This window comes from Muntiacus reevesi, chromosome 5 (assembly GCF_963930625.1).
Source record: "Muntiacus reevesi chromosome 5, mMunRee1.1, whole genome shotgun sequence".
Taxonomy (NCBI): Eukaryota; Metazoa; Chordata; class Mammalia; order Artiodactyla; family Cervidae; genus Muntiacus; species Muntiacus reevesi.
The window spans coordinates 70,791,340-70,802,097 of NC_089253.1; the positions used below are offsets into that span (position 1 = coordinate 70,791,340).

At 39.7% G+C, this 10,758-nt stretch overlaps 1 long non-coding RNA gene across 1 annotated transcript; it reads left to right on the forward strand.

Moving 5' to 3' along the window:
• Positions 1–6,110: 6,110 nt before the first annotated feature.
• On the forward strand, positions 6,111–10,476 carry LOC136168927 (uncharacterized). Its single transcript, XR_010663358.1, has 3 exons — positions 6,111–6,192; positions 7,313–7,410; positions 10,246–10,476. It is a non-coding gene; the product is annotated as an uncharacterized lncRNA (long non-coding RNA).
• The last annotated feature ends 282 nt before the right edge of the window (positions 10,477–10,758 follow it).

A 10,758-nucleotide genomic window follows, 5' to 3' on the forward strand; every position in this document is an offset into this window, starting at 1 on the left:
AACACCACAGTTGGAAAGCATCAGTTCTTCAGTGCTCAGCCTTCTTTATGGTCCAACTCTCACATCCCTACATGACTACTGGAAAAACCATAGCTTTGACTAGATGGACCTTTGTTGGCAAAATGATGTCTCTGCTTTTTAAATACACTGTCTAGGTTTATCATAGCTTTACTTCCAAGGAACAAGCATCTTTTAATTTTGTGGGTACAGTCACTGTTTGGTGATTTGGAGCCCAATAAAATGAAATCTGATGCTGTTTCCACTTTTCCCCCTTCTATTTGCCATGAAGTGATGAGACCATATTCCATTATCTTTGTTTTTTGAATGTTGAGTTTTAAGACAGCTTTTTCACTCTCCTCTTTCACCTTCCTCAAGAGTCTCTTTAGTTCCTCTTTGCTTTCTAGCTTATAGCTCAGGGTCTAAAACATGGTGTGGGTTTCGTAAATGTTTGCTAGTTTGAACTAAATTGAATTAATATGTGGGCCACATTTATTTAAGGCTACAGCCCCAGGATCACCGGTCAGTTGTTTCAAGTAAGATACAAAGAGAGATGGTGTTAAGTGAACTGAGACAAGCAGGAAAAAGTAAGAAAAGTTTTTTTAAAAATTTTAAAAATTAAAAAATAAGGCAGCATACCCAGAGATAATTTTTCTCTAGATTTTTAATTTCTTTAAAGGATGTTTAAAAAGAGGAACTGTACAAACATACAGAGCAATACCTACACCTTGGGAAAAAAAAGCATTACCTCCAAGGGATCTATCCTGAAGATAATGCTCATGTTTGTAAAAAAGTTATTTTATTTTTCAGATAAATAATATTTCACGATCTCATCCTTTTGAAGTGTTTTACTGTCCTTAATGCTGGCTGATAGAGAAAGCACACATGGTGATGTTGGTGAGCGTGTTCACAGGGCAGCTGCGGAGGCAGACTTGTGCACACAGGGGGGAAGGAGGGGAAGGGGTGAGCTGAGAGTAACATTGAAACATACACATGACCATGTGTGAAATAGACAGCCGGTGGGGATTTGCTGCAGGGAGCTCAAACCTAGCGCTGTGTGACAACCTTGAAGGGTGGGATGGGTTCGGAGGGAGGCTCCAGAGGGAGGGGACATGCATATACTTAACGGCTGATTCATGTTGATGTATGGCAGAAACTAATCCAATGTTGTAAAGCAATTACCTCCAATTAAATAAATTTATTTTTAAAAAAGAAAAAGCACACATGATTCTGGTAATGGGTATAATTCACTATGAAAAGCAAAATATGGGACTTGTGACTGAGGTAGAAACATATGTGATTTGTGAATTTAGGATCTACTTCATTATTTTAAAATTAAAAATACCTTTTCTCTGTGGTTGCTTGTAAATTTCCTTTTGTTTTTTGGTGTTCTGAAGATACTTTCATAATGTTTCATAATGTTTCTGTGTGTAGAATTATTTACATTCAATGTTTATTTACATTTACATTCAATATTTATTTACATTTACAATGTTTACATTTATTTACAGCAATTTATTTACATTCGACATTCACTGTACTTCTTGAACCTAGTGATTCACGACTTTTTTTATCAATTAAAAAAAGTTAGCCACTAATTCATTGTGTATTGCTTTTCTAAATCACCTCTATCTCCTCTTGAAACTTCATTTTTCGCCCCCCACTTCTTTCAGCTTGAGCTGCATTTGGGACAATTTCCTAACACTTGCTTTTCAGTTCACTAAAGCTCTCTTTAAATATGTCTAGCTTATTATTTAGCCTGTTTCTTGTAATTTTAAACTTTGATTACTATGTTTTTAAGTTTTATAGATTCACTTCACTTCTTTTAAAAGTTTTCCTTTCTTCAATAGTGTAATTGCATTTTATTATGTTTTCATTTCTTATTTTATATCTTTAATAAATTCAGACATACATTTATGTTTTTCTTAGATTATCCTAATATCACATGTTTGGGGGGTCTGGCTTTGACTCTCATATAGAGTGGATTGTTTCTTTGTGTGTCTTGTAATTTGGGGCTGATATCTCGTCTTTAGCAGAGCCTTATATGAGCAACTTGGGTTGAAGGCATGCTCATCTGGAGCAGGGTTCGGTTTGCTCTGATCACATATCATGGGGTATCGGGAAGTTGGAGTTATTTTTTGGTGCTAATTCCTCTGCTTGAGGTGGTGTTTAATTCTCAGAAAGAATTTTTCACAGACAGCCAGGACTACTTGAACAAGCACCCTTCCTATCTTTGGTAGACGGTGGAAGCTTTTCTAAATTACTGCTTCATTGAGGGGGCAGCTTTTTTTGAATTTTAGTTTTTATGAAGCACGTTCTCAGTTCCAAATCTTGTTTTGAACCAGCCCAAGGCATAATCATCATTTCCCAGATGTGCACGAAAGTTTCCCTGGCTACCAACACTGGTAATGCCCACTGCTCCAGCATAGTCTGTGTGTTAATTTACAAGCTCACTTCTGTGTTTTTCAGTTTTTGGTTTGTTTGTTTGTTTTTACAATTTCCAGGTCCTGAAGCTTTCCCTTTGTTTTTGTGCTCTCAGCTATGCCTGAAAAGAGTATTTGTTATATTTTACCCAGCATTTTGCAATGCTTAAGAGTCTCAGATATGTTAGTCCTCCTTATATCCGGAAACAGAAACTCTCAAATTATTTCTTTTTAAGAGCTTTAAATTTGGCTTTTATTCAAAACCAAGCTGTAAGGCATTTTTTTCCATTGCGATGAAAAAAATATCATGAAAGAGCAAAGCTTGAAAACTGGAATGAAAATAAAGCCAGTATATATATTTAAAGGGCATAGAATCTTTGGCCTGCTTTCTGTATTAACCAGTTTGTTTTCTAAGTGTTAAGGGAAGCATCATAATGTGTTTGAAGAAAATGGATTGTTGCCTTCTGGGTTTGAGTTATTGCCCTTAATAGAACAGTTTATTTAACCCTAGATATATCCTCCAAAAGCCTTGGCTTTCACATTTAAAATAGGAGCAGTGATACTTATTTAATTCTTTTGTGGGATTATTTTGAGGTTCAAATGAGATAATGTATATAGTAGGTGACAGGTTTCTGTAGACATGATTCAAATTACACTTACTACTGTATACTTTCAAGTAGTAATGGGACTACTGAATTATACTTGCACATATTTCCTACATTGAATGCTTCTGAGGATTGTGGTTCTTAACCCACTTATCTGCCTTTTTTGAATGCTAGAACTTTTTCTAAATAAAAGAGAATAGCTAGATTAAACTCTTCACGGAATACTAATTATAATTTAATTTTGTTGAAAATTTTATTCCCTGTATCTCAGACCTAGGGAATAAATAAGATTAAATTCTTAAAGTTATAGGAAATAGAAACAGACACACACAGGAATAGATATATTCCTAAAGCTAAAGGAAAAAAGCTCCTTCCTTTTCTCATCCAAGAGCAAAGACTTCTATGTTTTGGGTTGTGTGCCATAGTTTTTATTACGTGTCTCTTCTTACTAACTATTCTCACATTCTGGGCAAGATGAATGCCGGGCTGGTTGAGAACCTTGGCCACTGCTGGGTACATCAAGAAAACAGTAGTAGTATTTCTAAAAGATTTTTAAATGGTGATAAAATAGACATAAAATACCATTTTAACCATTTTAAAATATACTGTTCCGTAGTGTTAAGTACCTCCACATCATTGTGCAACCAATCTCCCCAGTGCTTCATCTTGCAAAACTTGAAACTTTATGCCCATTAAATGCAAACTCCCCTTTCCCACCCTCGGGCAACCACCATCTACTTTCCGTCCCTGTGAAATTTACTACTAGGCGTTAATACCTCACATAAGTGGAAGCATACAGCATTTGTCTTTTGTGATGGGTTTATTTCACTTAGTATAATGTCCTCAAGTTCTACCCATGTTGTAGCATGTCAGAATTTCCTTCCTTTAGAAAGTTGAATACTATTTAGTTGTATGTCTACACCACGCCATCTTTATTCATTACCCTGTCAGTGGACACTAGTTTATTTCCACCTTTTGGCTATGTTGAATAATGTCATGAACCTGGTTGTATAAATATTTCTTCAAGACATGGCTTTCAATTATTTGTATATATACTCAGACATAGAATTGCTAGATCATATGGCATTTCTGTTTTTAATTTTGTAAGGCACCTCAATATTGTTTTCTTTAGCAGTTGCATTATTTTACTTTTCTGCCAACAGTGCCTAGGGTTTCAATTTCTCTACATCCTCACCAACACTTGCAGTTTTCTTTCTTCTTCTTTTAAAAATAGTAACTAACCTAATGGGTTTAAGTCTTGATTTGCATTTCCCTAATGATTAGTAACGTTGAGTATCGTCTTCATGTGCTTGTTGGAGATCTGTATATCTTTGGACAAATGTCTTTTCAAATTCTTTTCCCACTTTTAAGTTGGTTTATTTGGTTTCAGTTTGTTGAGTTGTAAGAGTTATATATTCTGAGTATTAACCCCTTATCAGATATAAAATTGACAAATATTTTCTTCCATTTTGTGGTTGCCTCTTCTCTCAGTTGACTATGTCATCTGATGCACAGATGTTTTTAATTTTGATGTAGCCAATTTTTCCATTTTTAAAATTTTGTCGCCTATACTTTTGGTATTATGTCCAAGAAATCATTGCCAAAAGCAGTAATAATTTTATGTAGCTTCACAGTGAGACTCTGGATAAGAAGGAGCTAGGTCAGTATTGTCTGGGATTATAATTGTTTAAGGACTTATCTAGGATTCAAATCAACATTTTCCTTTGGGAATGTTCATACTCTATGAATGTTGTGGAATGTGGAGTCTTTTCCTGACTCTGGAGGCCAATTAGGTCAGATATGCAGTTCCCCGACCTGCTTTTCATTGTGGAGAGTGGGCACACGACCTTGGCCCCGCCCATCAGACAAGGCTATTCCTTGCAGTGACAGTGGCTGCAGAAAACCTGAGTTCCTGGGAATTAACAGACAGGGACAGTGGAGGAAAAGATGGTGTTTCATGTTTACTGTCTGTTACGTGTGCCAGACGCCTCTAGGTTTCTTCTCTTCCTTTCATCCTTAGTAACAAAACCTCTTAATTTTTTTAATGTATGCATATGTATTTTTTCATTTTTTAATCTCTTACTTTTTACATTTATTTATTTATTTGTCTGCATTGGGTCTTATTTGCAGCACATGGGCTCAGTAGCTGTGGCCCAGGGACTTAGTTGCCCCGAGGCATGTGGGATCTTAGTTTCTGGACTAGGAATTGAACCCACATCCCCTGCATTGGAAGATGAATTCTTAAGCACTGGACCACTGGGGAAGTCCCCTAGATTTTTTCATTTTTATACAGGTTTTAAAGGTTGCTTTCCGTTAATAGTTATTACAACATATTGGCTATATTCCCCGTGTTGTACAATACATCTTTGAGCTTATCTTATACACAATATTTTGTGTCTCCCCCAAACCTCTTATTTTTCTTAAAGCTTATTTATTATTTTAATTGAAGGCTAATTACTCTACAATACTGTGGTGGTTTTTGCCATGCATCGACATGAATCAGCCATGGGTATACATGTGTCCCACCATCCTGAAATTCCCTCCCACCTCCCTCCCCACCCCATCCCTCTGGGTTATCCCAGAGCACCAGCTTTGAGTGCCTGGCTCATCGAACTTGCACTAGTCATCTATTTTACATATGGTAATATACATTTTCAGTACCATTCTCTCAAATTATCCCACCATCGCCTTCTCCCACGGAGTCCAAAAGTCTGTTCTTTACCTGTGTTTCTTTTGCTGTCTTGCATATAGGGTTGTAGTTACCATGTTTCTAAATTCCATATGTATGTGCTAATATACTGTACTTGTGTTTCTCTTTCTGGCTTACTTCTCTCTGTATAATAGGCTCCAGTTTCATCCACCTCATCAGAATTGACTCAAATGTATTCTTTTTAATGACTGAGTAATATTCCATTGTGTGTATATACCACAGCTTTCTTATCCATTCTTCTGCCAACGGACATCTAGGCTGCTTCCATGTCCTGACTATTGTAAACAGTGCTGCAATGAACACTGGGGTACACGTGTCTCTTTCAATTCTGGTTTCCTCAGTTGTATGCCCAGCAGTGGGATTGCTGGGTCACATGGCAGTTCTACTTCCAGTTTTTTGAGGAATCTCCACATTGTTCTCCATGGTGGCTCTACTAGTTTGCATCCCCACCAACAGTGTAAGTGTCTCCCCCAAACCTCTTTTTTTAAGTGGGCATATGCCGCTCGGGATGAAGACCATATCGCCCTGCTCCACTGAGGCAGCGGTCGACTGGTTCTGGCCAGTGCGCAGTACAGGGGAGCTCTTTGTGGCTTCTTCCAGGATGCCTCTTTCTAAAGGACGGCTGGAGCCTCTGTTGTTTCCTTCTGATCTTTCATTGTTGGTGTATAGGAATGCAAGAGATTTCAAATAAAAAGTAAAGGACAGCTGGGACTTCATCCCTTCCCTCTATATGTTGGCTAGAGTGGGGCTCAGGATGGCTGAACCGGAACAGCGATCACACATCATGAGGTAACCATAGTAACAGGGGCTGCACGGGGAACAGGAACATAGAGGGGGCTCCAAGGAAGGGAGTTTACCTGTCAGCCTTGAGCCTCCAGGCTTGAAAACAAGAAAGAGGGGTCTTCTTGTCTTTCTCTTATTTACATTTTTGTAACTGGGGGTCTCTGGTAATTAGTGTTGAAGGTAATCTCACCAATGCACTCTCTCGGTGATGCAAGTTGTAATGTGGGGCAGGGTGGGAGGGGCGTCAGGCTGCAGGGGCACATTCTGTAACGTGATTTCAGGCTTCCTTCTGGATTCATTACCCCGAACTGGTTCTTCAGCCTTATTGTGATTCTGTGTGACGTACTTCTCATTTTCACCAATTCCCATTTTCCTTAGAACAACTGGAGTTGTTTTGGACTGTTTGCAAGAAAGAATCCTTATGGGTATAGGATGATGACTCTTAAAAGTTTTTATTTTCAGGAACTGAGGCTTGTTTTCCAACACGAACTTCTGCCTTCAAGGTCAACCACATTTTAAGAAAACCTGGTGAGGAAAGTCCACACACACAAACCATTAGGAAATCTTAATTTTGAAAAAGGAACCCTCATTAGTCTTCCTTCAAATAAGAGTTTTAGTGTGTTGAAAATGATTTAATTCCCAATATGTTCTCCTTGATAAATGTGCCGACTCTATGAAACAAAGTCTCAGTTGTGGGAGAGAGTGATTTCAATTCCTGTCCTATCTTGGCACCTGGCTCAGTGGCCCTCAGACCAGCTATCACTGAACTGGGGTTGGTTTTTCTTCATCTTTAGAATCATGGAAAATCATACTTTATCGAAGAGTCTCAGCAGTGGGACACGGGAAGCCTGCGATGCTGAGGAGTGAGGATGGCCAACAACACAAAATGGAGGTGACTGTGCTTGCAATTAAAGATCTCTTTTGAATCTTAAAACACTGTAAGCATCTCAATTTTCTGATGGACATGACACCCTTGTCATCACCTAGCTGTTGGACACACCAGCCGATTAAGCTCTTTGTTCACACATCCATTCAACCATGCCTTCATTAAACACTCATTAAGAACCTACTCTGGGGACTTCCTTGGTAGTCCAGTGGCTAAGACATTGCACTCCCTAAGCAGGGGCCCTGGGTTCAATCCCTGGTTGGGAAATTATACCCCACGTGCCAACACTAAGGGCTTGCATGGGAGCTGCAACTAAGACCTGGTGCAGCCAAATAAATTAATTAATTTTTTAAAAAGCAGGACTTTCTTAAAAAAACAAAAAAAGAACCTACTCTATGCAGGGCATTGACTTAGAACCAACCTTCTTTCTGCCCCTTGTCTCCATATCAAAGTCATTCTGAATGAATTCAACAGATGAGGCTGAAGAGTCTGAGGGAGGCAGCTTGCACTTTCTGGCGTTTACTATCCTTATTGCCAACATAGGCTGGATCACAGAAAAAGCAAGGGAATTTCGAAAAACATCTGCTTTTTTGACTACGATAAAGCCTTTGACTGTGTGGATCACAACAAACTGTGGAATATTCTTAAAGAGATGGGAATAGCAGAGCACCTTACCTGCTTCCTGAGAAACCTGTATGCAGGACAAGAAGCAAAAGTTAGAACTGGACAGGGAACAATGGACTGGTTCAAAATTGGGAAAGGAGTATGTCAAGGCTGTATATTGTCACCCTGCTTATTTAACTTATATGCAGAGTACATCATATGACATGCTGGGCTGGATGAAGCTCAATCTGGAATCAGGATTGCTGGGAGAAATATCAACAATCTCAGATATGCAGATGACAACACTTTAATGGTAGAACATGAAGAGGAACTAAAGAGCCTCTTGATGAAGGTCAACGAGGAGAGTAAAGAGCTGACTTAAAACTCAACATTCAAAAAACTAAGATCATGGCATCCAGTCCCATCACTTCATGGCAAGTAGAAGGGGGAAAAGTGGAAACAGTGTCAGCTTTCATTTTTGGGGGCTCCAAAATCAATGAAAACAGTGACTACAGCCATGAAATTGAAAGACGTTTGCTCCTTGAAAGAAAGATGATAACAAACCTAGACATTGTATTAAAATGCAGAAACATCACTTTGCCGACAGAAGTCCATATAGTCAAAACTATGTTTTTTCCAGTCATGTATGGATGTGAGAGTTGGACCATAAAGAAGGCTGAGCACTGAAGAATTGATGCTTTTGAACTGTGGTGCTGGTGAAGACTCTTGAGAGTCCCTTGAATAGCAAGGAGATGAAACCAGTAAATCCTAAAGGAAATCAACCTTGAATATTCATAGGAAGGACTGATGCTGAAGGACATTCAGCTGAAGCTGAAGCTCCAATACTTTGGCCACCTGATGTGAGGCGTAGAGTCATTTGAAAAGACCCTGATGCTGGGAAAGACTGAGGGCAAGACGAGAAGGGGATGACTGAGGATGAGATGGTTGGATGGCATCATCGACTAAATGGACATGAGTTTGAGCAAACTTGGGGAGATGATGAAGGACAGGGAAGCCTGGCGTACTGTATTTCATGGAGTCGCAAAGAATCAGACACGACTTAGTGACTGAACAACAATAACTATATTTATGTATAAATATATATTTATAATAAGAAGATGTATGTACACTTGTAAATCAAAATACCACACTGTTGAAAGTGAAAGTTGCTCAGTCATGTCCGACTCTTAGCAACCCCATGGACTGTAGCCCGCCAGTCTCCTCTGTCCATGGAATTCTCCAGGCCAGAAAACTGGAGTGGGTAGCCATTCCCTTCTCCAGGGGATCTTCCCATCCCAGGGATTGAACCCAGGTCTCCCACATTGTGGGCGAATTCTTAACCAGCTGAGCCACCAGGGAAGCCCTGTTAGGACTCCTAAAACTGAGCTTAAAGATAACTTCCTTAGAGCGATCGTCTGATACCAAAGTCAAGGGCTGGGCCCCCTGTTGTGAGCTCAGAGAACACCTTAGATTTTCACTTTCCGGCACTTACTATCCTTACTATCCTTATGGATACTGTTTATGTGTCCATCCATATGTACTGTGTATGTCCTATATTAGAATATAAGCTTTGGAAGGACTGAAACGATGAATTCCCTTATCCTCTGTGCTGTCAATCACAGTGCCTAGGATAACAGTGGATGCGAAATAAGCACTTCGGAACAAATGAATTTCGATCAATAGCATTCGCGAGACTAACCTCTCTCTCCCTCTCGTCCTCTACTGTCTGCAGGGGCGTTTACAGTCTTCCACAATTTTTTTTTTTTCCTCTGTGGTCAGTTTCTTATTTCTGCCACCTCGGTTGGACACACACAGTGAGGTGGAGAATCACAGCGTCAGGGTGACTGCTGCATTTCTGGGCAGGAGCGAGGCCGTCCTTGGCACTTCTCCAGGGCTTCTCCTGAGAAAGCTGTGGTGTCCTTCTGCCCCCAGAACTTAGGCCTTTAAAACTTGTTCCCAGGGAATGTGCTTGTCAGGCTCAGCGAAGAAAGTTGTTCTCTTTGTTTGAAGTTGGAATACTCTTGCACGCTTTTCCTACTTTAGCCACTAGAGGGGGCAGTGACACACATGCTCTGTAGCAGCACCTGCATTGCACCTGAAGGATAGGGCTGGATGGAACTTAGTGATCTCGTGGGCCAGCTTCTCCCATTTTATAAACAGACGGAGAGAGGAAAGGACTTGCCTAAGGTCGCAGAGTTGGTTAGTGACAAAACTCAGACCACTTGCTTTCTCTCCTAGCATTCTTAATCACTGGACAGTAAGTCCCCTGCATATGAACTTCAAGTTGTGAACGTTCGAAGATGTGAACATGCATTCCACCATCAGGCGTAAGTGAAGTTGCAGCTTGCCCTCCATCTCCTATTGCTGACGATCTTTCAGCTCTACCATCTCAACCTCTTCTCCCTCCTCCAGGCAGTAACTCTTCCTGCCTGTTCACTCGATGCCAGCCCTTGTATGTCAGCTGTTGTACTGTATTACTGGACTTTTCAAAGTACTGTACTGTAAGATTAAAAATGTCTTCTTTATTTTTTGTGTCTATTTTATGTATTATTTGTGTGGAAAATATTATAAACCTATTACAGTACAGTACCATATAGCCAATTGTGTTATTTGGGTACGTAGGCTAACTTCGTTGGACTTATGAACAAATTGGACTTCTGAACTTGCTGTCAGAATGGAACTCATTCATATGTAGGGAACTTACTGTACACTGTGTCTTGCCCTCCTGTCCTTGGAAGGTTCTTGCTGGGT